General features: G+C 37.1%; 1 protein-coding gene and 1 long non-coding RNA gene across 9 annotated transcripts in view; one reads left to right on the plus strand and one right to left on the minus strand.

Moving 5' to 3' along the window:
• The window catches only part of COL8A1 (collagen type VIII alpha 1 chain), a 143726-nt gene that overhangs the window by 92668 nt on the left and 24983 nt on the right, over nucleotides 1-26075 (minus strand). The gene's annotated exons all lie outside the window — the stretch shown is intronic.
• The window catches only part of LOC144305387 (uncharacterized), a 99472-nt gene that overhangs the window by 60719 nt on the left and 12678 nt on the right, over nucleotides 1-26075 (plus strand). For 4 of the 8 annotated variants that reach the window (XR_013372415.1, XR_013372418.1, XR_013372416.1 and 1 more), the window contains exons 8-9: nucleotides 7220-7331; nucleotides 25523-25672. This is a non-coding gene — a long non-coding RNA (uncharacterized LOC144305387). Of the gene's footprint in view, nucleotides 1-7216; nucleotides 7332-13090; nucleotides 14002-16250; nucleotides 16352-25522; nucleotides 25673-26075 lie in introns of those variants that run through there. The other 4 variants (XR_013372417.1, XR_013372423.1, XR_013372420.1 and 1 more) reach the window with 4 other exon arrangements.

The following is a 26075-nucleotide window of genomic DNA, read 5'->3' on the forward strand; positions in this document are numbered from 1 at the left end:
ACCCAGGGATTGCACTGTTGGGGATTTACCCCAAAGATACAAATGCAATGAAACGCCAGGACACCTGCACCCCGATGTTTCTAGCAGCAATGGCCACGATAGACAAACTGTGGAAGGAGCCTCGGTGTCCAACGAAAGATGAATGGATAAAGAAGATGTGGTTTATGTATACAATGGAATATTACTCAGCTATTAGAAATGACAAATACCCACCATTTGCTTCAACGTGGATGGAACTGGAGGGTATTATGCTGAGTGAAGTAAGTCAGTCGGAGAAGGACAAACATTATATGTTCTCATTCATTTGGGGAATATAAAAAATAGTGAAAGGGAAAATAAGGGAAGGGAGAAGAAATGTGTGGGAAATATCAGAAAGGGAGACAGAACGTAAAGACTGCTAACTCTGGGAAATGAACTAGGGGTGGTAGAAGGGGAGGAGGGCGGGGGGTGGGAGTGAATGGGTGACGGGCACTGGGTGTTATTCTGTATGTTAGTAAATTGAACACCAATAAAAAAATAAATTAAAAAAAAAGGGGGGGACTACAGTATACTTAGTGCTGAATTAGTGAAATTTGTTTAAGCATAACCATAATATCCTCTTAACCTACATATCCATCCATTTCGTTGTGGTTATTTGAGATCCATTTGGTTTTCAAGCCACGGAAGGTTTCAGTCGCTTCAGACAAGGCTGCTGGTTGCTAAGAGTCATTGACTAAAACTGGACTTGTGAGCATCCTGGATCGTGGACTCATGTGGTTTCTGCAGTTATTCATAATTGAATTATACGTCGTCATTGTGAGGTCTGTATGTGTGTGTGCGCGCACACGGGAGGGGTGAGCGGGTGTTGAGAGAGGGAGGAAAGGGAAAAGTAAGTGTCTGGCCTGAGTATAGAGACCTTCCTACTGCCTGGAAGAGGAATGAGACACCCTGTAACTTGATTCTTCTGTAAGTACCTCCAGGAAAAACATAATTTCATTAAAAAGCAGTCATTTTTAACTTGAAAAAAGTGTTTTTTTTTTTTTTTTTTTTTTTCCGAGAGAAGAAAAGCATTCCTATTCATTTGTTGTAACATTAACACTTGGCAATTTAATCCCACCATTTTGGTAGCATTTTTGTGAAGCAGTACAATCAACTATGCTGGAAAAGCTAATAAGGAAATCTGCATTCTGCCCCTAATTGGCTGTGTGGTTTCAGGAAATCTGCTTTACCCCTCTGGGCCTCAGTTTCCTTGTCTGTCAAAGGAGAGGGTGTGGAGCTTTTTAAAAAATTAATCCTTACAGCTGATTCTTCCCTTTGGTTCCCTGTCCATGAGGGTAGTTGGGTGGCAGAGAGTGTTTGTAGAGAGGGGTGGTTTGAGGTGCTAGGAACAGAGTTTGAGGTGTATTAGTTCATCTGGAGATCTTGTCAAAATGCAGATTCTGACTCGGTAGATCTAAGGTGACGCCTGAGTTTCTACATTTCTAACAAGATCCCAGGTAATGCCGATGCTGCTGGACCACACATCACACTTTGAGGAACAAGGTGCTAGAGAATTCTCTGCCACCTACTTCTCATTCAACAGGTGAAAGTGGGTCCTATGCAGGCAGAGCAATTTTCCCAAACTCATAAAATAATTAAGTGCTGCCACTAGCATCACTAGCAGTTTGATGACGATGTCATTTTCTCCATCTCTGATATCCTTCCTAGTACTAACACTCTGGGTGATAGTAATTTGTGGCTTCTATATTTCTTGGGAGCCACTCTGGGCTCATTGTTTTGGCCACACTATCTCATTCAGTTTGTTTCATGTCAAACCGTATGTAGTAGTGGCTAGAAAAATTAAATTTGACAAATTAATTTCCAATTCATGGCCTTAATCTCTATTCAGAATGACCCCTGCGTGTTTACATACTGTACATGGAGAGAATGTAAGAGCCCGCTAAGGAAAGTTCTGTGTGCCGATGCCATGAATTTTAACAGCTGTCCATTAATGCTCTTCAGGTGTAATCAGCTCCAGCAAAGGTTTGTTTTGTTTTGTTTTAGATTTATTTATTCATTTGAGACAGAGAGAGGGAAGAGGAGAGAGAACCCCAAGCCAACTCCAGGGTGAGTGGGGAGCCCAGGTTGGGGCTTGATCCCAGCACCCTGAGATCACGACTAGAACTCAAACCAAGAGTCAGACACTCAACCAATTGTGCCATCCAAGTCCAGCAAAGGTTTTCAGATGATCAGGGCCCATATTTTGTGGAGCTCTATGAGTTAAGATAAAAAGAAGTTAATTACTTCTCAAAGCAAAAAAGTAGCCAACATAAACCATACTAGAAGCAGCAAAAGAATTTCCATGTTGTCCTTTATGTTCATTTATCATTCATATCCAGTAATGGTTTTTTGAGTCCTTGAGGGTGCAAGGCTGTAATTAACAAAATTAACCCAGGAAAGAGTCTGTGCTTCTATGTGCTTTAGAAAAATAAGATAGCATGCATTTAAAAATATCCATTACCCTAAAGTTTGTTCTCCTTCATCTCTGGAAAATAAAATTTTCTCTAATCTGGATAGATCAGCATTTCACAAAATACATTCCTTAGAACGCTAGCCCCAAGCAATACTAACTCCTAGAAAAAAGAAGGGATTTTGTCACTAAGTAAATTTAGGACTGTCTGTTTAATACATGCTTCTCTTAAGTTTCACAAAGGACATTAGAATATGAAAATGTCTAAGAAGCCTTACAATAAAAAATTTTTCATTCTAGTAGAATTTCCCCAAATTATTTTACTTTAGATCTTCTCCAAACTCCCCCCCCCCCATTTTTTTTAATGCAATATGTATTAAGATTTTGTAGAACTAATGTTTTATGGATTGCACTTAGGAAAACACTGGTCAGGTTTATCTTTCCCAATTTTTTTACTTTGCTTTTTCTGCAGTTAGCTGGCTAATATCTTACATTAAATATATCAGTAGAAACTACTTGGTGCTACTGTTTTCTCAGCTCACATATTTTAACTATTATATATTTTTTTAAAAATTAAAAGGAAGATTTTTAGGAAACTGTATAAATAGTAGCCTGAGGTTTTATCTCTGGTTGTGAGAACTTGCAGCATCTCTGTGAGTAGTTTGGTTTGTTGTACTTTGATGGTCCCTCATTTGTGAGGAACTTGAACAGATGGGAAAATATCTTTAGAATTAGAAATAAATGTTAGCTTTTGCTGTGGTTGGTTGTCTCCAGGGCAATGGTTTGATTTTTTTTTTCTAACTGAAGAATAACCGACATACAACATCGTATTAGTTTCAGGGATACAGCATAGTGATTTGATATTTCTATATACACATTATGAAATGATTATCATAGTCTGGTTACCATCCATTTACCATACAAAATGTTATAACCTTATTGACTATATTCCCTATGCTGTTCATTATATCCCATGTCTTATTTATTTTATAACTGGAAGATTATACCTCTTAATCCTCTTCCACTACTGGATTGCTCATTAGGGCAATATGTCTTGAAGTGTCATAGGAGTGCTAAACAGTGAGATTCTTTTAAATGGTGATTGGGCAAATATGAAATATTTTAGAGTTATGGACTTAATGCATTTTAAAAAGATTATAATAGCATTCTGAAACATGATTTCAGGTATAAAATTGCTGAATTTGTGTTTATGTTTGAGAAACATGCATAGATTTGAAGACAAATACCAAGTAAATAATGGCAAAAAGAAATTGTGAAAGGGGTGTACAAATGGTTAAAGCTTGGGAATCAATGCCTGGGAGATCAGCCAAGAAGCAAATTCTGAGGCCTGGCCTGTATCCTTCTAGAAAAACCAGCACCTCTGTGTTTGAGAAGCACTATAGTATAATGAAAAGGTTGCTGGATGTAGGTTGAGGAGATTATGGTTCATGGAAAGAAGCGTAATAAGACACGGTTCCTGCCACTGATAGGCTCACAGCTTTTCTAAGACAGGGTATACTAAACGCCACTCTCAGCGGGATAGCCAAAGAATCAAAAGCCTCATATATAACCCACACTGAACACGTTACAGAGATGAGTTAGTGCCAATGAATAAGAATTAACTCTGAAGTTTTTGTCTTTCAGACAAAGTGGTGAATATAGTCTACCATGCCGAGATAAATAATCCATATTTGGCCCCTTAAGAGTAGCCATCAATTAATACTACCAGATCCTTTGGGGCGCCTGGGTGGCTCAGTCAGTTAAGTGTAGGACTCTTGATTTTGGCCCACGTCCTGATCTCAGGGTCCCAAGATTGAGCCTGCATCAGGCCTCCCACTCAGCGGAGAGTGTGCTTCTTTCCCCTCCTTCTTCCTCTCCCTCCCTCTACCTCCTGCTCATGCTCTCTCTCTCTAAAATGAATGAATAAACCTAAAAAATATATACCACCAAATCTTCTGCATTCTGTGAGTTGCTGCCTTTAAAGAGGCTATTACAATAATTTGCTGCTTTCTGTTAGATGAATACTTATCTACTGAGGGTGATTTTTTCCCACCCAGGGTACAGTTGGTGATATATGGACACATTTTTAGTTGTCACAACCACAGGGGCAGTGCTACTGGCATCTAGTGGGTAAATGCCATGAGGGTTTCTAAAATTCCCAGAATGTACAGGACAGCTCCCTACAACAAAGAAATAGCTGGCCCTAAATGTCAGTAGTGCTAGGGGTAAGAAAACTTATGCTAGACTGAGACGGCAGGAAGAATTGGACATAATGATTGCAGAGCTCACTCACAGGCTCATTGGACATATTTGACCAAGTTTTTAATGCTCCCAACGCATTATTTTCCTTCAGGGAAAAAGTAATGATAACACAATAAACTATCTATGGTATGCTGGATACTGGACCCTCAAAATGTCCAAGACTTAATCCCTGGGGCCTATGAATATATTATTTCACATAGCAAAAAAGGATTCTGCAGATGTGATTAAGTTAAGTATCTTGTGATGGAAAGATTATCTTGGATTGTCTGGATGGGCCCAGTCTAATTACAAGGCTCCTTAGAAACGGGAAGCAGGAAGATCAGATTTCAGATTTTTTAGTGTATTAGAACACAAAATGCAGTTAAACCTATAGTTATTTGGACACTTTTTTCTCTGATGGTATGGGTAGCAGTTAGGGATTTTGCATAAACATTGATGATCATACTGATGAAGATGTGCTGGTGAGTGTAACGCCTAGTTGATAGACTCAAGCTACTTCAAGCTTTCCTTCATAGGCAGTTTATGGGTAACAGAATTCATCAGGTGTTCTGGAAAATGCAGAACACAAGAACTATTGTGGCTGTGGCTGTGGCTGTGCAATTATTCATGAAATCTCCAAAATTACAAATATTTGTTCTCCTCTCACTTAAATTATTTCATTAGTTTTTACAACAACCATATTAAGTTACTCATTAAAACTATTTATGTTTCTTACCGAAGCCTCGCTGCAGTACTGCTTTTCTTTTTTTTTTTTTTTTTTTTTTTTTTATTGGTGTTCAATTTACTAACATACAGAATAACACCCAGTGCCCGTCACCCATTCACTCCCACCCCCCGCCCTCCTCCCCTTCTACCACCCCTAGTTCATTTCCCAGAGTTAGCAGTCTTTATGTTCTGTCTCCCTTTCTGATATTTCCCACACATTTCTTCTCCCTTCCCTTATTTTCCCTTTCACTATTATTTATATTCCCCAAATGAATGAGAACATATAATGTTTGTCCTTCTCCGACTGACTTACTTCACTCAGCATAATACCCTCCAGTTCCATCCACGTTGAAGCAAATGGTGGGTATTTGTCATTTCTAATAGCTGCAGTACTGCTTTTCAATTTGAATCCCGAATAAAGATGGTATCAGGTTTTTTTCTGGTTCATATCAAGTATGTTTGTAAACAATTAGATGGCATCCAGAGTGCAGAGTGGAGTCTCATAACTCTGACACACAGTATATGTACTCAGTGGTGTGCCTGCACGCACAGCTGCAGCCTCCTGCCCAGGCACAGAGCCCCACACCCGGCCTCGGCACACGGAGTGCAATTCCCTCATCTTCCCTCTCCATTTGTGAAATCTAAGAGTTTTAGAATCATCTAGTCTACAATACACACAAACGAATAAGCATAACTAACATTTGCATAGTGTTTAGTAGACCACAAAGTGCTTTTCACATCCATTGTTTTACAATCCTTAGTGTACATTGTTATTATCAATATTTTACAGATTAGGAATTGGGAATTTCAGTGAATTGTCTAATGTCAAAAAGGCGATGGAGACAGGCAGGCCTTGACTTGGCAATCAATGATCCGCCTGCTGCTCGGTGCCTCCATTGCATTTGGACTTTCTGAAAGGGACAGTTCTATAGCTCAGCCAAAGTCATCGTGGTGGTCACACTGAGCACTTCTAGCAAGAGAGCCCCACTATGTGGACCAGACTGCTGGCCTCTAATGTTCTCCTGCCTTTAGACTTTTGGAGATCTCCTCTTGAGATCTTACTCAAGATCTTTGATTTGTTCTTAATCTTTCTTTGTTCTTACCTTGTGGACCCTTTAATGGACTTACATCTCTGAAACCTATTACATAAGCCAACATGAAGTGAAATAAATGATCAGCTACTTAATTGTTCTCTTTCTTCATTTTCATATACTGTAAAAAGGTTTATACTAAATACTAAAGATATAGCACTAGTATTATATGGTATTATGGTAATTCTATTAAATCTCAGTGCAGGTCTTTGGTAAAAAATACAACCCTTCATTCTACTATCGTTGTAAAGATGCAACATGTTCTTTAAATTTACTTTGTCCTTTCTGGGAAATTGTAGGATCAATTTAGGGCTACAAGTTTAGTTCTAATGAAGTGAGATTGTGAAAATTTTAAAAGTAGCTACCTTTGGGGGATTTCTGCTCCAGCATTTGATGAAGAAGAAGGATATTAAGATTTATGAGAGGCAAAACTGTTTTATGTAATATTGAAAACAAAAAAGACAAAAACAAAAACACAAGTATTATTCAAAAGGTTGCCAAGTCCCTCAGCTGAGAACCTTATAATGTGTAAGGTAGACTCTTACAGCCATATTTTTTTAATCACAGAAAACTGCCATGATAGATGAACTAGCACTCTTACTAAGAACCTATTCAGTTTATTACCATATTACAGACTTAAGCAAAATCAACATGATTTGGCCATCAGCTTTTAGTAACCAGAGGTAAATTCTGCATGTTTAGAATTGAAAGCAAAATCTTTTATTCTCAGCAGAAGGTCATCAGCAGAATTATAAATGGAAAACAGAGACAAGAGAATTTTTAAGAAGACTCTAAAGTTCTACAGCATAGAGAAAAGGAGAGAAGAAATGCATATTGGGCATAAGGTATGGCATAGACTGTGTAGGGAAATGTTAGTCTTATTTCTTTTCTTCACATTGACATTTTTATTTGGCAAATTTTTAAGTTCATTAGGAAACTAAGAAAGAAAGATTAGTGATGATGGAAATAATAATATACTAATATTATTTCATGGCTATGTCTATAAAATAAAAGGCTGAAATGTGTGGCATTTGGAAGATATTCATACTTTGGGCACAGCAGGGATATGCATATTCTTATTCTTTCCTCTCAGCACTTTTGATAATAGCAAGACAGTGTGAAACAGTATCCCTGCCCATCAGCGTTGATGCCATACTTTGCATTATTTGCATTTGTCTTCTTACTGCCTGAGCTTTCACTTTAGTTGATTGACACTTTTTTCTCAGAGTCTTTATTACATTAAGAATAAATATATTTTTTCCTCAGAGTGAGGCATCAAATTAGTACATTAACATTTTTTAGAAGATGGTAAAGTTTGCAAATACCCGGAAATATTTTCTTTATGAATAGCATAATTCAGCTGGAGGTGTCACTGGAGAAAGTGGGGAGAAAAGTATTGCGTTTTCTTCTCCCCTTCCAGTTGTAGTTATACCAACAAATAGGATGACGATCTAGTCCAAAAATATTTCCATTTCTTTTAAGAGGGAGACCTTGAGGTCACTTGAATTCTTGTATTGCCTCCCCTTCCCACAGCCTTTTAAAATTTTGGCAACTTTTTGCAATTAGGTAATGGAAGCACAATTCCCGTTCAGAAAATTATTCTGCAAGGTGCCAAACTCAGACATTATAAAGCAAACACACAACTCTACCATAAGAAATGATTCTATCATAAAATAATACTGACAACTTGGAAATAGCGTGGGAACCGAGTTATTGAGGCTTGACAATTCTCCATTTCAGTAGGAAAAAGATGTACAACTGGTTTGAACCAAATGACAAACTTATTAAAGAATAGTGACGACTCATAAAATAAGATTTTGTGTCCAGTGGTCTGTCTTCTCACAGCATTTAGGCTCAAATGCTTGTAAATAATCCAACAATCTGCCAAGCCTCCTAATTTAGGAAGGGAAGCAGAGAGATACATTAGATCTGAATCCCGAATCTAACTTTGTAGCTAGATGGCATGGGGCAGTTTATATAACCTCTCTGAAGCTCCATTTCTCCAGATACAATGGGAATAATTACCTTGCCTTCTAGGATTGTTTTTAGGATTCTAGAGAGTATATGTAAAATGTCTAGTACAGTGCCAGGTACCCAAAAAGCACTTGATACCCAGTGGTTGAACTTGAAAAAAGAGTCCTTCTTCTACGTTCATACTCTGAGTGTGATCCCTATTGACATGGCTGGCTTGCATCATCTGCTGCTGAATGGCCTCTGTGAATGCAGGATGACTAGAGGATTTCAGATCTGATGTCACTGATGACACCCTCCTGGGTGCCTGGCATTGTACTAGACATTTTACATATACTCTCTAGAATCCTAAAAACAATCCTAGAAGGCAGGACTCCAAACTGTTTGACTGTTCTGAAGAGTTTACTTCATCAATCCAGTTAAAAAAAAATTAGTTCATTTCAGATCTTGGCTCCCAAATCTGGTTTCAGGTTTGATTTTGCAGCCTGTTTTGATCTCCTAGAGACAAAGTCACAGTCTCTCCTAGCCCACATTCATAGCACTTACACTTGGCTGAGGGATTTCACTGATGTAAAAACAATCTTTGTGACACGACAATATTGGGTTAAGTATTTGGGTTCTTTCGATGTGAGCTTGTTTAAGGCCCAGTCTGAGTAACTGGAAAGAATCATTTGATTGGAAGGATTCCTGAAGGTTCATTTGGAATTACTGAGTCACTGAAGCTCAGGCTGGAAGAAATCATGTGGTCCTATCACCTGCTTCCCAGCAGGACCACCCACTCCTTTCACAAACTTGAATTTATCCTGTTCCCCCAAACACCGCTGAGAAGGGAGTTCTGGAGGTTTCAAACACTCATGAAAGACACTTTTTGCTTAGTTACAGCTCTTCCTACATCAAAATAAAGCAAAACCTCCGAATGGCCTACTAGTCTTACTACGTGAAGTAAGTTTCAATTTATATTTTCTCTCCTGTGATTTTATTCTCATTTTTTCCAACCAGGAACCTTTATCTGCCATCCATCCATCCATCCATCCATCTATCCATCCATACATCTCCCAACTACCTACCTACCTGTTCATTCAATCAATAAATATTGTATGAGTGTCATGTCCAGGGCTTTGTATGACTTTTGGTAAATACAGAAAGGAGCAAAGGATAGACTTTTTCTTTTAGAATCTAGAGTCTCATGGAGGAATAGATATGTAAGAATAATTTAAATATGATAAGCACTGTAATAGAGGTATGAAAACACTCTCTGCAATACAGAGGAGAAAGGAAATAATGTTGCTGGTGATTTTTTGCTCTGGGCTTTTTCTGGAAAAAAGCACCTTTTGCTCAGAAGATAACAATTCTCTACTCCCTTATTCTGTATTTAGAAACATATTTCCCAACACTTAGTGTCAGGAAGTTCTTCCTTCTGTGACATAAATCCCTGGGACAGGAGAGAAAGTGGCAAGGGAATTCACAGATGTAATGGGAAACACAGCAATGTTGTGGGGGTAATTATTATTTTTCCCCTTTTCCAGATTTTATTCACCACTGAATTTCTGTAAGTAGGTACTCAGTGAATAGCGTTGAATAGATGAAAGAGAAAACCAAACATCAGAGAGGTTAAGTGACATGCCTGAGGTCATAGAGCTGGTAAATTCTCAGGTTCTGTGGTCTTTACACAACTTCAAGCAGCTCAAGCCTTTCCCAGTGATTTCAGAATTGGTGGAGATGGAGAACATCAGGTTCTATTTCTTTGTATAAGAGGTGTTCCTACATTTGGTCAGAACCAGTAGCTTCCTTTTGTTATTTCCAATCAAGCTGCAGCTGACTAGATGAGAGATGATCCATTGCAGAGGCAGTAGAGCCTAATTCTGAACAGAGCAGGCTCTGGGTTCAAAATCCCAGTGCCTCTGCTAGCTAGCTATCAAAAACACTAGTTTTCTTATCAAAAAAGTGAGAATACTGGTAACACTTCTCTCCTGGACTGTCGTGCTGATAAAAGTAGATAGCAAATGCAGTGTGCTTAGTGCAGAAGCTGAATGTAGAAGCCCCTGAGCACACAGGGACTAATACTCAGTTATGGGTGTCCTTAGTCTCATGGCATCCTTGAGGGTGGTGAAAGATCTCCCTTAGTGACTTGTTTCAGAGACCTAACCAGGAAATTCTTTGGGTCTAACTCGAAGCGCCGCCTTCTGCTATAATTGAAAGCAGTTTCCTCAGGTTCTAATCTCTGAGGAAATATAGAGCAGCTGGTCCTCCATATTCTTGATGACTTTTACTAAGCCAGCTACACTTCAGAGTTTTTGTTTCTGGACTAAATACACTCCCAAGTCAGAAACTCTTGCTACATAAACCTTTTCCCCCCCTCCCTCTAATCTTTCAGTCTCCATCGGACCCTTAAGGAAAAGGCCATTGGTGTGAAAATTTTGCAGATGGAAAAAACAGAGATTTTTCTTAGAAAATAGAGTCTACAATTGCTGACCTAGTGTTAGTGGAAAATCTCAGCCAGGGATAGGTGAAGTAACAGTTGCTAATGAAGTAATTCAGGGATGGAAATTTCTCTGGATATTAAAAATACAGCCAATCCATATTTATGTATCTTTTGGCCACAGTAATTCATCTTGTAAATGTGTTGGACTATTTTTCTCACTATCCCGAATAGAGATTCTGACTTGGTCATTACTGTGCCAGAAACAGATTGAACCTTTTCTGCAAATAGAAACTGATTTGGAAAATGGACAAAGCAATCCTAGAAAGACCTATGGAGATAATCTATCTCATCTTTTTCATTTGACAGACAGTCAAGCAAAACTTAGAGAGGTTAATTGACTTACTCAAGGTCACACACCAAGTTAGTGAGACTAAAGTATTCTGACTCCCGTTAAAGGCTCTTTATTTAATAGCAAGAAGTGTCCTTTATGTTGTTGATTTGAATAAGCTAATAAGCTACTATTGATATGTGAAATGAAATTGCCTAAGAATAAAATGAAATTACGTTATAAAAAGACATAGGGAGACTTTCCATAACATATTGAACGGATAATAAAATATTCCCACTTTCTGGGCAATAGAAAGAGCAGATAGTAATAAACTCTTACAAAGAGAACATAGGTAGGAAGGTAGCTCCTTCCTTCTCCTTTTCTTTGCTATCCTACAAATGTCACCTCCCACGTGCCCAGCTTCCATCTGGATTGAACATGGGAAAGGGCAGTCAGTAGTAATATTATTTCATATTCTTAAGCTGATTTCCCTTGGCTTTTACAATTACCTAATGACTGTTTTCAAGCACGTCTTGGACTTAGAAGATTGCAACCTTGGCTCAGAAAGGAGCAGTCTTATTCCTCAGGCTATTTTCTTAAGCTCTGCAAGCTTTAGTGAAATAATGCATTATTATGTCACATATGGTGCTCGTCTCAGAACACTGCTCTACGCTGCTGAGTTCTATATCTGTAAGACATATCCATATGTTAGTAGAGTGAGTATGTATGTTAACATTTATATGGAGAATGATCTGTACTTTTCATCCCTCAATATTTGGGGCATTTTCATTTGTAGTGGGAAAAAAAAATCCAAACATATCTTTAAGAATAGGAGATCAAACATGAATTCTAGGGAGTTGGTTTTTGGATAAATTATTTTGTATTTCCTAATGTGAAAAGTACTTTCCAATAAATTTTTGTTGGCATACTCTTCTCTTTCCCAACGACCTTTCATCAACATTACAATTACTAGTAGCTGTTTTGATGGAGAATTTGAACAATTCTGCACAGATTTTTTTTTTAATCACACATAAAGGAGGAGTGAAGTTTCGAATGGTGATATAGTTACAGAAAGAAACCTCAATAACAACAGAAAAATGAAGATCTAGGTTACTATTTGGGAGAACTTCTGAATGCCCAATTATTTACTTTCCCAGGGTCAGTCTTATCTTCTAGAAGAGCATAGTGCTAGCAACATGGCCTCTAGTGCAAAGGTGTAAAGTGCTTCACCTTCCATTTCACTATTGTCTTCCCCTTCCATGGAATGAATATCCTGGGAATAAAAGGCGCGGCACAAGGAATATAGTCAATGATAGTGTAATAGTATTGCATGGTGATAGGTGGTAGTTACACTTGTGGTGAGTACAGCATAACACATGGAGAGGTTGAATCACCATGTTGTACATCTAACACTAATGCATTATTGTGTGTCAACTATACTCAAATAACAACCATAACAATAATGACAACAGCAGCAGCAGCAGCAGCAGCAAGGAGCTACTTTTCAGAAAAAAAAAGAAAAGCCTCCTTTAGGCCAACAAGGAAAATTTCATCCCAGCCACTTACATTACATGGTGTATTGAATCCAAGTCAGCAAGGCCAAACAATGATTGAGAAACAAACCAGCAGTTGTTTGAGAATTATCACTGGCCAGTGACTCAGTCCCCAACCTTTCAGACAAGTTGTTTTGGGAATTGTGTGGCCTCAAGCAGTGGAAGGCAGACTTGTTCACCCACATGTTAAGGGGCCAGAAAGCAAAGAAGATGGTAATTTGTTCCTCTGTATAAATGTGTTCCACCCACTCTTAGCCACAAGTGGGAGTGAAGGATGGGACTTCTGGCCTAAAGGGTGGAGTCACACTTGTCCCCCTCATTTCCTTCTAGGGATGTTGGGGAGACCAGTGAGATCATGTCTATGAAGTGGATTGACTGGAATGTGCTCCTGTGGTCCAATGTAAATTATGCCAGCAAGAGTTGTTTTTTTTTTTTTTTTTTTTTTTAATTTCGTTTTTCTCTTTTCACAACGCACAAACCATTGGCAACCTGTGCAGATTGTCCTACGTCCTTAAGTTCAAATCTATCTGCCAACACACTCTGGGTAATTAATTTATGCTCTGTGTGTCAATAGCCAAATCCTAGATCTTTTGTCTTTCAGGCCCTTCCCATAGACAGTTGGAGCTGTTCTGAGTGCGGATCTGTATGGAAAAGTACAGAAGGCCCCAGTGTCCAGTGTATTCATCAGAAAGTCATATACTATTTGAATACTCTAGAACTTGCTCGAGATGGTATTCAGAAGTTCTCTATTAGCTCAGAATTGCTTCTTTAGACACCTTGTATATTTTCATGAGACATACTATAAGATGTTCTGTATGAAGAAGCTATCTGATTAAATGGAAAATTATACTTCTAAGAGAGCCAGAGTGACCTGTGCCTGTCATGGATTAATTCAGTCTCTTTTGGGACTCTCCCTGTAAGACATGAAGCCAGCTTAAAACCAGTGGCTTCCATGAAAAGTTTCCTGAAGTCTATTTCTATTTTCTGCAATCATTAGGGAGTCACTGGTGAATTTTCAAATAATCGTGATACCTTGCTTTTAAGAAACGTAGCAGATAACAAAAGAGAGGAGGAGGAGAAAATATTTGGCCATTGGTTTTAGAAAATAATTATTAAAAATTAGTTATGTTTACAAGAACTTTAGATCTGTTTTGAGGCACTGGTCCCATCATTTCTCGATGCTTATTCTTTAAATTCCTTTGCACGTACCTGCTAAATTGATGTTTTCAATGCTATTGTGAACAGCATCTTTTAAAAAGTTTCATTTTTTATTTGATTAATGTTTGTATATAGAAGCTAGTCGCTTTTTGAATATTGGACCCTTGCACCCAATGAGCTTGATAAATGCACTTCTTCATTGCAATAATGAATAATGAAAATTTTTTACTTTTCAATTATTTATTGAAGAGTATGTATTTATTTATTTATTTATTTATTTTTTACTTTTCAATGATTGTACCTTTTATTCCTGTTCCTTGTCTTGTTGTACTGACTAGGACCTCCAGTGTAATTTAAACAAAAATAGTGATAATGGACATTGTTGTTTTGTCCCCAAAGTCATAAATATGGATATTTGCTATAGAACTTTTGCTAAGTATGCTATCTGATTAAGAAAATGGGTGTTGAATTTTATCAACTGCTTTTTCTGAATTTGTTGTTTATTATGTAATTTTCTTCTTTTTAATGTTAATGTCATAAATCACATTGATTGGTTTTTGAATCATAATCCACCTGGTATTCCTGGAACAGAGGCCACAGGGTCAAGCTAATATTGCTTATGATTTTTGCATCTATGTGTCTGCTATTTTTCTTTCTCATAACAACCTTGTCAGGTTTTGGCATCAAGATTATGCTGGGCTCATAAATAACACAGATGTGTCTCTTATCCTTTTTTTCTATCCCTGGAAGTGTTTGTGTTAGATTGGAGTTATTTATCCTTTAAGTTCTGTGATAATTTACAGGTGAACTATCTTGATGTGGAATTTTTTTTGTGGAAAGGTTTATAAAAATAAGTTTGATTTCCTTAATGATATTGAACCATTCAGATTTCCTATTTTTAATTTGTCAGTTTGGCAATACCTTCATATACGTTGTCTTATTTACTGGCACAAAGTGTTTTATAATATCTTCTAATGATCTTTTTAATGTCAGCTGATAGTTTATAATGCTATTATTCTTACAACCAGTAATAATGCCAAAAATGATTCTTTATTCTTTGAAGCTTGCCAAGCTGTTTCATATTGATTATCACATTTATTTTTGTCGTTAGATGAGATAAATAATACTGATGTGAATCACACATTCTTTTTATCTCTGTGATTTCAAATATTTCCATTAATGGAAGTATTTCTTTAGCCACAGGGGGAGTTAAACTACTAGTTATGTTTGTGTTTGGAGGCTGTGGCTTGGGTGAACTGATTACACCTCCAATATCTCATTAATGCTTAAGATATTACCTTTTCAGCTGCCTTTTGTTTCTGAGATTATTCAAGGATGGGTTGGTGAATGTATGAACTCCTTGAGTGAATAATGTGACACTCAGTGGGGACAACAGGGGAAGTTATCAACTAAAATACCTCTGATGTCAGACACTTCAACATCAAACAGCATAACTTAGTAACTCTGTCATAAAATTCAGCATCTTTAGCTTCATTAGTAACCAGCTGGATGGCTTGGGAAAGTAACCTAACCACCTTATGGTGCTTTCTCCCCAGTGTCTGAAGAAGAGTTAATACAACTTTCCCTTTGTGCATCTCTGGTGCTCATGGCAAATAATGAAATATCATATGTAGTATATTATGTTACTGGGATCAGCCAGAAAGAAGGTCCCAACCTATGAAATTGTTAAAGGCACTCCTGATCTTTACAGTTTTGTTTCGTTTTTTTTTTTTCCATCTCTGGGCCAAAAACAAAGCAGGAAAGATAGCCATGGAAGGAGATTTTGGAGGGAGCTTTAGGATGTCAGCTTATCATAGTTCTAATTCTCTCTGTCATGTCCTCAAGGCATTTAGGCCAGTGAAGTATCAGGTGGAGCTGTCTGACTAACTGATAGAGGAAAGCACAAACTCCCCCAGACTACAGAGCAAGTGATAACTCAGAAAGAATAACCAAATTAAAGGACATTCCTCTAACTAGGCTGCCTTAGGAAGACTGCATTTTGAGCCTGAAGGGACTTGCAGAGGCTGCTGAATCTTGTGCCTGAATATTCCCCCAAAGAAAACTGAGCACCCAAAGATTATGTGATACCAACAGTGGAGAAACTAATGTCATTGTCACATCATGCTTTAAAGGAAAATCAGATTACAAAACTCTAAGCATGAAAACAGATAAACTAGGGTACGAGTACTTTACAAGGGAATTTTATTATTCAGTAAATAGTCTTCTGCAGTATTCATTAAGCAGAAAATTCTTAATGCATTTAAGAAGTGATTTAACTTACATTTTATTTTCATGCAGTTGTAGCAATAACTTACATTTTATTTTCATGCAGTTGTAGCAAGACATTTGTTGAAGAAAGCAAGGTGTGCTGATATTCTTTCTGTGATTGGCTATTGGGAGCCCAGTGATACCCCTGGGTGTTTGCCAGGGCACACATGACTGGGACAATTTATGGCATTTTCCCAGGTGGCGAGGTATGTGAATGTTGTTGAACAAAATGTGGAGCCTGAGCTGTACAGCCAAGTAGAGAGGGTGGGCCATGAGCTGGTGCTAGAGTGCCTTTCATGTCTGAGGCAGTGGCAGGATATTGCTTTCCTTTTGGTCAGCCACACCTTCAAGACTTTTTTTTTTAAATGGATACAATACATTTTATCACAAAGGTATATTAAAAATGGAACATAAGTTGGGTGGAGTAGCAATACCACAGTTCAAAACCTTCACCTCGGAGTTGACAGGGTGGAGTGAGCAAGGCACTCCTTGCCAAGCATGTTTATCTTGGCCCACAGGACCAGTAGGGGTGGGGGTGAGGGCCCTCTCTGGCTATAAAGCTGAAGGGTTCTTCTGTTGCCTCAGCTCCCTCCATGCCCGAAAGATTTCCTGTAAACAGGCTCAACAAAGGGTTTTGATGGAAAAAAAGGCAGGTTTATTTGGATTCATTACCTTTAAGGAATCCATTCATGAAAAAAGCAAGAGATCATGAAAAGTGATAGCATAGGATTGTTTCTATAAGTCTCAAGATACGGTGCCTTGAGATTTTCCCATTAAACCATGAAATCATTAGGCTAGGTTATGGCTACGAACATCTTAGAGATGCTTGTGCAAAAAGCTTCATGGAAATTTGAAATATAATAATAACAATAACATAAACTAAGGGCTCTTCTAAGTGCTTTATGTGTATTGATTCATTTAGTCCTTATAAAACAACCCTATGTGGTGGGCACTATTATCATCAGCAGCATAATCCCTACTGTTCAGATGTAGAATCTGAGGTACATAGAGATTAAAAACCTTGCCTATGGTAACACAATTCATAGTAAGTGGTGGAGGCTGATTTGAAACATAGGCAATCTGACTCCAGAAGTGGGAAATCTATTTATTTATTTATTTATTTATTTATATTTTATTTTTTCAGAAGTAGAAATCTTATTTATTTATTTATTATTTGTTTTTTCAGAAGGGAATCTTAACATATATGCTCTGCTACTTCTTTAAAAATGGCACATGAAATGAGATTTTTAAGAGAAATACATCCAAATCAATAATTGCCTCAAAACCAGAGGGCAATAAAATAAAATAATAATAAAAACAAGAAAATATATTTTCTCTCAAACTAACGTTTTTCAAAATTTACTTTTACATATTTTCGTTAAGGACTAATAATAAGGAAGTTGATTAATATGGTGATAAATACACGTTAGTCACACCTAAGGCAAAAATTATTTTGATATATAAAGATATTTAGAATGACTTAGACAGTTTCATGGGTGGTAGTTTCATATGGCTTTTGAAAGGAAGAAGGATGTGCCTAATATCTGAGTCTGAAAATTCACTCAGATCTCTTTTTAGTAGAAGATTTAAAGATTTTAACTTTTAAGAAGAGTAAGCAAGCCCTTCTCCCTCATATTTTATCTGCCAGAATAAGTGATATTAAACTATGTGTTGCCCATCTACTAATCACATGTAGTAAGTTAAATAGACTTATGATCTTATATCATTTTTCACAACAAAGTATTTCTTAAATGTTAAAAAAAGTTTATGAAAAACAGAAGAGTCAACAGAAACAAGAGTTTGATATTTCAAAGAAGTAAATCTACTTCTCATTCACAAAGCATGACTTCAATAAAGTATTGAGCAAAATCCTACAAAAATCCCCGAATTTACTTTTTCACCTATAATATTGATTTCTGGAAACGTTGGTTGACTAAGCAGATGTAAGAGAGGTATCTTCTAACTAGAAATACATAATAATGCCAACCACAAAATAAATTTAAAAATATTAGCTATAAAGCTGAGTTCAAATGCCAGAACTGAGTATCTCTAAGTAGCAGGAAATGGAGAGAACTTAAGTCATTGTGATGAGTGGTGGTTGATGCCAGGCAGGTTAAAGGCAGTTGCACGGATACAGACAGCTAATGTCTAAAGCTCTTTGTACAATGGGGAAATATATCTGGAAATAGTTTGTTCACTTCATGAAGGGAGATAGCACACTCTGGTCCAGAGACAGGCCTGGTAGGTAGCATGATGATGTAGCGTGGAAACAGATCATCTACTCTGAGCCATGAGTGGAAGGAACTGTGGAAATTGGAAGTCCAGTCTAGGCTGCATGTGGGCCCTGAATTTGAATGATCCAAGTAGTGCAGAAACACACCTTTAGTGTCTAAGGTAAAGCTGGGGTAGAACTGGTGAAACTTGTAGAGCTCCAGCAGAGGAAAAGCAAAGCTATTCTCCAAAAGGAATCTCCACACTTCATGTTATAATTGGCATGGACTTGAGAGGCAGCTTTCTCTGAGGTCCAGTTCACAGATGGAAATTACAAGTCACAGGCAGGAACTCACTACTTAAGAGTTAGTTGATGCAGCTAATGGAAGAATTCTATTAGATAAACTATTGATAGCATAATTATCTAAAAGAGGCTTAAAATGAGTATAGCAGGAAGGATAAAATCATAAATAAAAATAAATGATAAGCATAGAATTTGCTACCTTTGGGAAGAAGAGAGAGAAGAGACCAGAGAGGCACACAGATTGAATTTGGCTCCAAAGCTTTGCATTGGTAACGGTCCATGTTAAAACTAGATATTTAATATATGGGTGTTCATGGTATTATTATTCTTTAAGCATTCTTACACATATGTTATAGTTATTTTTATGTGTTATTAAAATAAGAGCTCAAGAGATGGGTTAAACAAAGCACTAGGTAAACCAAAGGCATGAAGAAAGCACCCAAAATGGAATCTGAAGACAGATTGAAGAGATGGAAAATAGGAGTTAAGAAAACATGGAAATCAGGGATGAGCAGTTTTAATACACATTTAATGGAAGTACCAAAATCTTCCCTATGAATCGAAGTAATATTTTTTCCATAAAAGAAGTGATGTTGTCTAGGAAATTTAGACAGTGAAATAGTGAATAGTTTTTCAGTAATCTTTTTTTGAAAATGCAGGAGTTATTAAGTAAATTTCCTGCTCTGAGCTACGGAGACTCCCTATGGATTAGTTCGTTTCATATTTGCTTCTCCAGAACCTTCTAGGTTTTACCATTTCTAGATTACTTACTTGTGTCTTTTCTCTATTAAAAGCTCTCAGACTCTAAAGTGGATAACTCCATATATTTAGTTCACATTAATTCATTCACACTAATTAGTTCACACTAAGTAGTTCATATAATTCACACTAATTCAATTAATGTGTTTTATAGAAAATCAACTGAATAACTAAGGTTCCCCAAATCCTGCTTTTTTCATTTGTAGCAAGTTTAGGAGAGATAATCTAGATGATAGAATGCATAGTTCTTTCAAAATTTGGCGGACATAATCAAAATGTCAGTTTGCTACCTTAGAACATCCTCTCATTGAAACAAATTTAAAAATGTTTCTGAACCTTAAAGCATCTGAAGATTTTGTCTTTTCTATAATACTCTCAAAGAATATTTTGATATCACGTCTTAATTATTACCTTTATTTTTTCATATTTTAAAAATAATGTTATTCATATTCCTTTGACATTATCTTCCTTCCCACTGGTCCATGCTCCATATTCTTGAAAAAATTTTTGTCTTTAAGGATTTTGGTTCTGTTGCACATGTGTAGAGAATTGGCAGAAAGGAATTATACTTTTTAAACTTCTCTCTACACCCATTTACACAGTATTTCTCTCTCTCTCTCTCACGGCCACACACATACACACACACACCAGAAAAGATTGCATGTGCCACAACGGATGAAGGAAAGAAGGCAAACAATCCAGCATCCCAAGAGGCAGTAAAAAGAGGGTGTCTTCACCAATGGACTCTTTGAGCCCTCTGCTTTCTCTCTGAAAGCTGGCACCAAGTGTGATTTTCTATCACCACTGGACAACAGGATGACCAACTTTGACTGTTAGGTCTGACTTTATATGAATGGAAGGGTCATAAATGTGTAGTCCCACTCAATATATTGAATGTAATCATATTTGACATGCAAAGAGATATGGTCATTATCATTCAATTTTTGGTTCAAAAAACTTTCTATAATCGCTATGACTTAAAAATATTTGTCTTTTAGGTAATTACTGCTAATGTAAGTGCTGATACTTTTTTAAACCTCATTTGAAAAATGTGCTCTTCAACTGAAATACAATCTGTCTACCTCTCTATCATCTATAGCATATCAAGGCAAAAAAGCTAAGTCTGACTTAAACAAGTGAACTATAACGATCTCTTGTCTTGGGTTCTAGAAATGATGTATTATGTTTTTGAGTCAGAAACTGTACAGGATTTTGGTGAGCTTGAAAATGGTCTGGAAACTTTTTTTTTCCTCCTGGAATGGAGTGACAGAACTATTTGTCCTTCTTTTTTTTTTTTTTTTAATTTTTTTTTAAATATTTATTTATGATAGTCACAGAGAGAGAGAGAGAGAGAGAGAGAGAGAGAGAGGCAGAGGGAGAAGCAGGCTCCATGCACCGGGAGCCTGACGTGGGATTCGATCCCGGGTCTCCAGGATCGCGCCCTGGGCCAAAGGCAGGTGCCAAACCGCTGTGCCACCCAGGGATCCCAACAGAACTATTTGTAAAAGTTTCATTATTACCTTATGTTCCTGTAAAGCATTCCACCCCTCCCCCCTCACTGCCCCCAAAGAGCTAATATGACATCACAGCAATTTCCTTATTTATTTTTATTTCTTTACGTAGATACTAGAGACCAGATAGGCTCTGGTCTTAAAATTGAAATCTAAGCTTTCTGTTTCTTTTCCATTTGTTTCTGACTTTCTCTAGAATTCTTCATACTATAAAGCATATCTTCCTTCTATCTCCTAACACTTGTCATTTTCTCTTTCCTATCTTTCTTAAAGAGATGGAAATGGACTTATACGGTTATCATGTGGCATATTAGAGTGGAATCTCACTTCTAGTGCTACAGAGGCATTTTATTCATTCCTTCAATGTTTATTGAATATTTACCATGTGCTTAATGTCTCTGAGCCTTACTTTCTCCAAGAGGAGTCTATGCTATGCATTTATAGAGCCCGTTCCTGTCCAGAATCACTTTCATTCCTTCTTCATTGATCTGATAACTCCTAATCCTTTAAATCCAACTCAAATGAAGCTCAGCCTCCTTAGTCTGGTTCAGAGCCTAGTCCCTCTGGTCCCACTGCTCCTGTGCCTTTCTCTTTCACAGCATGTATCATGTTTCACTGTAGAATTATGTGGCAGATAAACTCTAGGATAGCCCCCCAATTATCTGTCAATCCATCTTGTTAGCAGACTTTCTCTGTTACCTTTTTGACTTGCATTCTTTGACAAAAGAAGCAGCCTTGTTGGGAAGATATTTAAGGTAGCCTTTGGATAATAGTCAACAAGAAACTGAGGACCTCAATCCAACAGCCCACAGGAACTGAATCCTGTCAACAACCCATTGACCTTGACAACCTAAAAACTTTAGGTAACAATCTTAAAACTTACTTATCATCAATTTATTGATTTACTCTCTCATTAGATTATAAGCTTCTTCAGACTGGACGCCCCGTGTTGTTTACTTTTGTACCATCAGAACCTAAACACAGTATCTAGCACATAGTAGCTGCTTAATAAATATTTTTTGAAGAGTGTAGTTGTGAAGCAAATCCACTGGCTTTGCAGAAAGAAACTCGGCTCCCTGCCACCAACCTTGTAACTTCATTTCATTCAAGTTCTGAGCTTTGTTTTTTTTTTTTTTTTTTTTATGTGAAAAATTAGAGGGTTAGACTTAATGTAGCTCAACTCAGCTCAAGCAGTCTCCATATCTTTTTTTTTTTTTTAAATTAAGTACTAATGAGATGTGTGAAGCTGTGTTATATTTTAGTAGATGACTTAGTCCTCAATGTATTTCTCTATTAGGGTATTTTTAAAACTCTGATGTGTAAAAAGTAATTATGGCAAGACTAGTGTATCTTTGACTTTTAAAAATGGTGACTTTACTTAAAAAAAAAACCATAAAGGATTAAATGTGAAAACACAAAACTGGAATGTACTCATGAAAAATTGAAATCAGTTTTAAAAAGGGCATTTGATGACATGAAGCATGACATTTAACAGCTTTCTTAATTAAGTGGACTAAAAGCCAGATAACACGATAACACAATTTTAGACAGGAATTTCTTTTTCCATACTGACAGGAAACATTTGTTTTGCTTTAGCCAGACGGTTTTAAAAAATGCTATTTATAATAGCTTTGCCAAAGTTAAAAAAGAGGTCTACAAATTCTCATTCATTTCTAATTTTTAAAAAAATTACTGTACTATCTTTACAAATGTTTCTTCCCTTTCACTGAGTGTTTAGCTGATAGGAAAATCATGATGGACAAGACATGTTTCATTTTCTGGGGCAGCACATATGGAAAAGATAATTCTTATTAATAAGCACATTAGATAATTTGCGATTAAATCAGTTAATTATCAGTTTGAGCTACCTTTCCTTCCTCTCCACCCTCTTCCTTAAGTGTTATTTCTCCAAGGGCAAAAAAGCAGGCACAGATTATATTGAATTTTTGTTATTTAAAAGAAGAGAAGAAGGCATAGCCAACAGAGCACAGATTGGTGGTTGCCAGTGATGGGGGGTGGAGGGTGTGCTAAATAGGTCAAAACGTACAAACTTCAAGTTATAAAATAAATAAGTCATGGGATGTAACGTACATGGGATGTAGTTACTAATACCATACTGCATATTTGAAAGTTGTTAAAAGAGAAGATCTTACAAGTTCTCATCACATGAAAAAATTTTCAAAAAAACAAGAAGAATAGATAATGAAGAACACTTTTATGTAAGACTTGGGCTCCTCATCTGTCCATCTATGGACATTTCATTCCTTCTAATTTTAATCTGTACAGACAACCCCTTAAACAGTGATTGAAAGAAGGAATTAACATTCCTTGTGGTGTCTCAATACAATATTTTTGTAATTCCCCCTAAGTGCATCCTGTTCTACTATTTCCCCTCATGAGAGAATAGGAAACAATGATCAAATACACTCTAAAGTACTGACAATTAATCAAAATAGAAGGGAGCCACAGACGGATAAAAACTTTCTCCCAAGAGTAAGGATGGTCTTCTGAGGGAGGCTGTACACTCTCTACTTGGAGGGATCTTCAAAATAAGAAGAAAACCTTTCTTTTAGTTAGAAAAATCTTTGGAAGAAAAAGTCAAAGAAGATGAAGCTTCTTGATATTTTTTTTCTCCACCATTCACAGCATAACAATTGCTACAAAATATTAAGAAATACTATTTTTATTATGTATAAAGCCAGCAATAACAATTTACCAATGATGTTCTTGCAATGAAATGAAATAGTTTCATGGCTCAGAACTAGAACCTGAAGGAATAGTAGTTTAGGGAGCACAGAGCTCAAGTAGGTGATAACATATCATGGCACATAGAACGAAGACTTTAGAACAAATGAATGAGGGTTTGAATTCAGGTTCTATCATTGACTAGCTACACCACGTGCTGGGCAAGTTACTTCCTGTATCTGCTTCTTCATCTATAAAATAGTTAGAATTCCTTTCATACAGCATTATCGCGAATACAAGGTAAAATAATAACATATGATAAATGCTCTCCATGGAACCTGGTACAAAATAAGCAATCAATGGACAATCAGTTAGCCTGGCCTTACATTGACAGATGAGGAAGATGAAGACTGGAAGTGAAAACATGCCAAAGATGTCAATTGCAAAATTAATTGCAATCTTAATTAATTGTAAATTTTTTTATGTTAACTGCAAAATTTTTGATGGAACCCAGAGGATTTCTTCCATATACTCAAAGTTTTGTTTGAAAACTAGTTTTCTCTCTTTTTTGAAAAAAAGATGTATTTATTTACTTATTTATTTATCTATTTATTTGAGAGAGAGTGAGAGAGAGAACACAGAGAGGGAGAAGCAGGCTCCTGCTGAGCAGAGCATTCCATGCCGGGCTCCATCCCAGGAACCTGAGATCATGACCTGAGCCGAAGGTGGATGCTTAACCTAATTGAGCCACCCAGGTGCCCCAAAACTATTTTTCTCTTTAGTTGCTATGGCACTTGTTTGAGAAAAGAAGATGTTATCCTTATTACTGGGAGAATGAGAGAAGTACAGAGAGGAAATTTGGTTTATACAAGGATGTGAAACAAGTTTTGATGGAAAGCTGAAATTAGATAAATTAGATAAATTTACCAAAATTAGATAAATCCACTCCTCCCCCAAACCTTCCACGCTGATCTGAGTTTTTGTTCTCTGAATGGATATATTACAGAAGGATGTATCTAATGTGTTCAGTGAGGATCCAAAAAAGTTTGTTGAAACCATGAATGTGAAAGTAAAACCACATGGACCTCCATACTTTATCTGAGTTGAGAAAGGGAGAAGACCCAGTGAGAAGGCCCACAATATGAATCAAATTCCAAGGAGGAGGATTCTTACTTGTGAATTATGAGTTGTGGCAAAATGTTTCCCATCTGGGACTCTGGTGACATTAGATTCCAGGAGCTAAGGAAACATTTTGAAGCTTAAGGAGCTTGCTCAAACAGAGATAAAAGTTGGTCTCATCAAATACTTCTGTTTTTAATTTCTCACTGAGCATGCATTTCATTTTTAAAGCACAGCCCCTGTTTTTTCTCCATATGGGAGATTTTCTGATGATTAGAGCATTGAGACAACCCTGTGAAGAGTTTAGGATTTAGGAATTCCCTCCCAGGTGTGAGGTCTCTGTGACTGCATCAGGATTTGTGACATGATACCTACAATCGTATTTCAGCAGGTTTCAGGTTGAAGTCTAGAATTTCTGGTCACTGTCTCAAGTACCTAATTCCATAGTAAGAATACGTATTTGTTGAGCGTTTCCATCATTGCTTACAGAACAAGGCACTATGCAAGGCTCTGAGTGATGGGAATAAGAGACAGACAATCTTTTCTATAGGACAAAGAACAAGATGTTGATGGGACTTGTCTGTTGCACTGAAACTGATGTGTAGGGTCCCAGTTGGAAATAGAGAGGTGGTAAATCTAAAAAGATTCACCAATTGATCCTCACACCCCAATGTGGCCTTATTAAGGTGGCCCCAGAAGTATCAGCTGTGGAGTAATCAAACTTTCATTTCTTCTCCTTCTTGTCAGCCCTCATCCCAATCCTACTCTGAGAAAGTGCAAGAAGTTGGGAAAGTAGGAACTGAAAACATCATCAGCCCATGGGGAAGTCAGTGTTCATGGTGATAAGCTTTTCCTGCATGAGAGAAGAAGATGGTGGATGCTTTCCACTCCCCAAAGGTCAGTGAGCAGGGGCCAGAGAGTGAGGGGCCCCAAGAACCTCATGGGAAACTTGAGAATGTTTGCAAGAAGGGAAACCTGGAATTTTCAAATCAATGAATTTGATGCGATTTGCACTGTTTATAAAAAACTGGTAGATGAATTTATAGAATGGAAGCAAGATTTGGAAAAAAAACTTAAGCTAATTATTTTTTTAAAATGTGAGTGGGAAAAATTTTAAAAATATTCTAAATTTTTAGAAGTTCCAAAGAAACCTGGCTTCTGTAAGGGAGCCAAGTGTATCCCTTTCTGTGGGGGCAAAAAAAAAAAAAAAAAATCTTAAACATCTTTCTCCCTTTCTCACCAAGCTTATTTCCTCTAGTATAAGTTTTTCATGTTTTAAAAAATCAATTATGGAAAAAAT

This window comes from Canis aureus, chromosome 35 (genome assembly GCF_053574225.1).
Source record: "Canis aureus isolate CA01 chromosome 35, VMU_Caureus_v.1.0, whole genome shotgun sequence".
Lineage (NCBI taxonomy): Eukaryota > Metazoa > Chordata > Mammalia > Carnivora > Canidae > Canis > Canis aureus.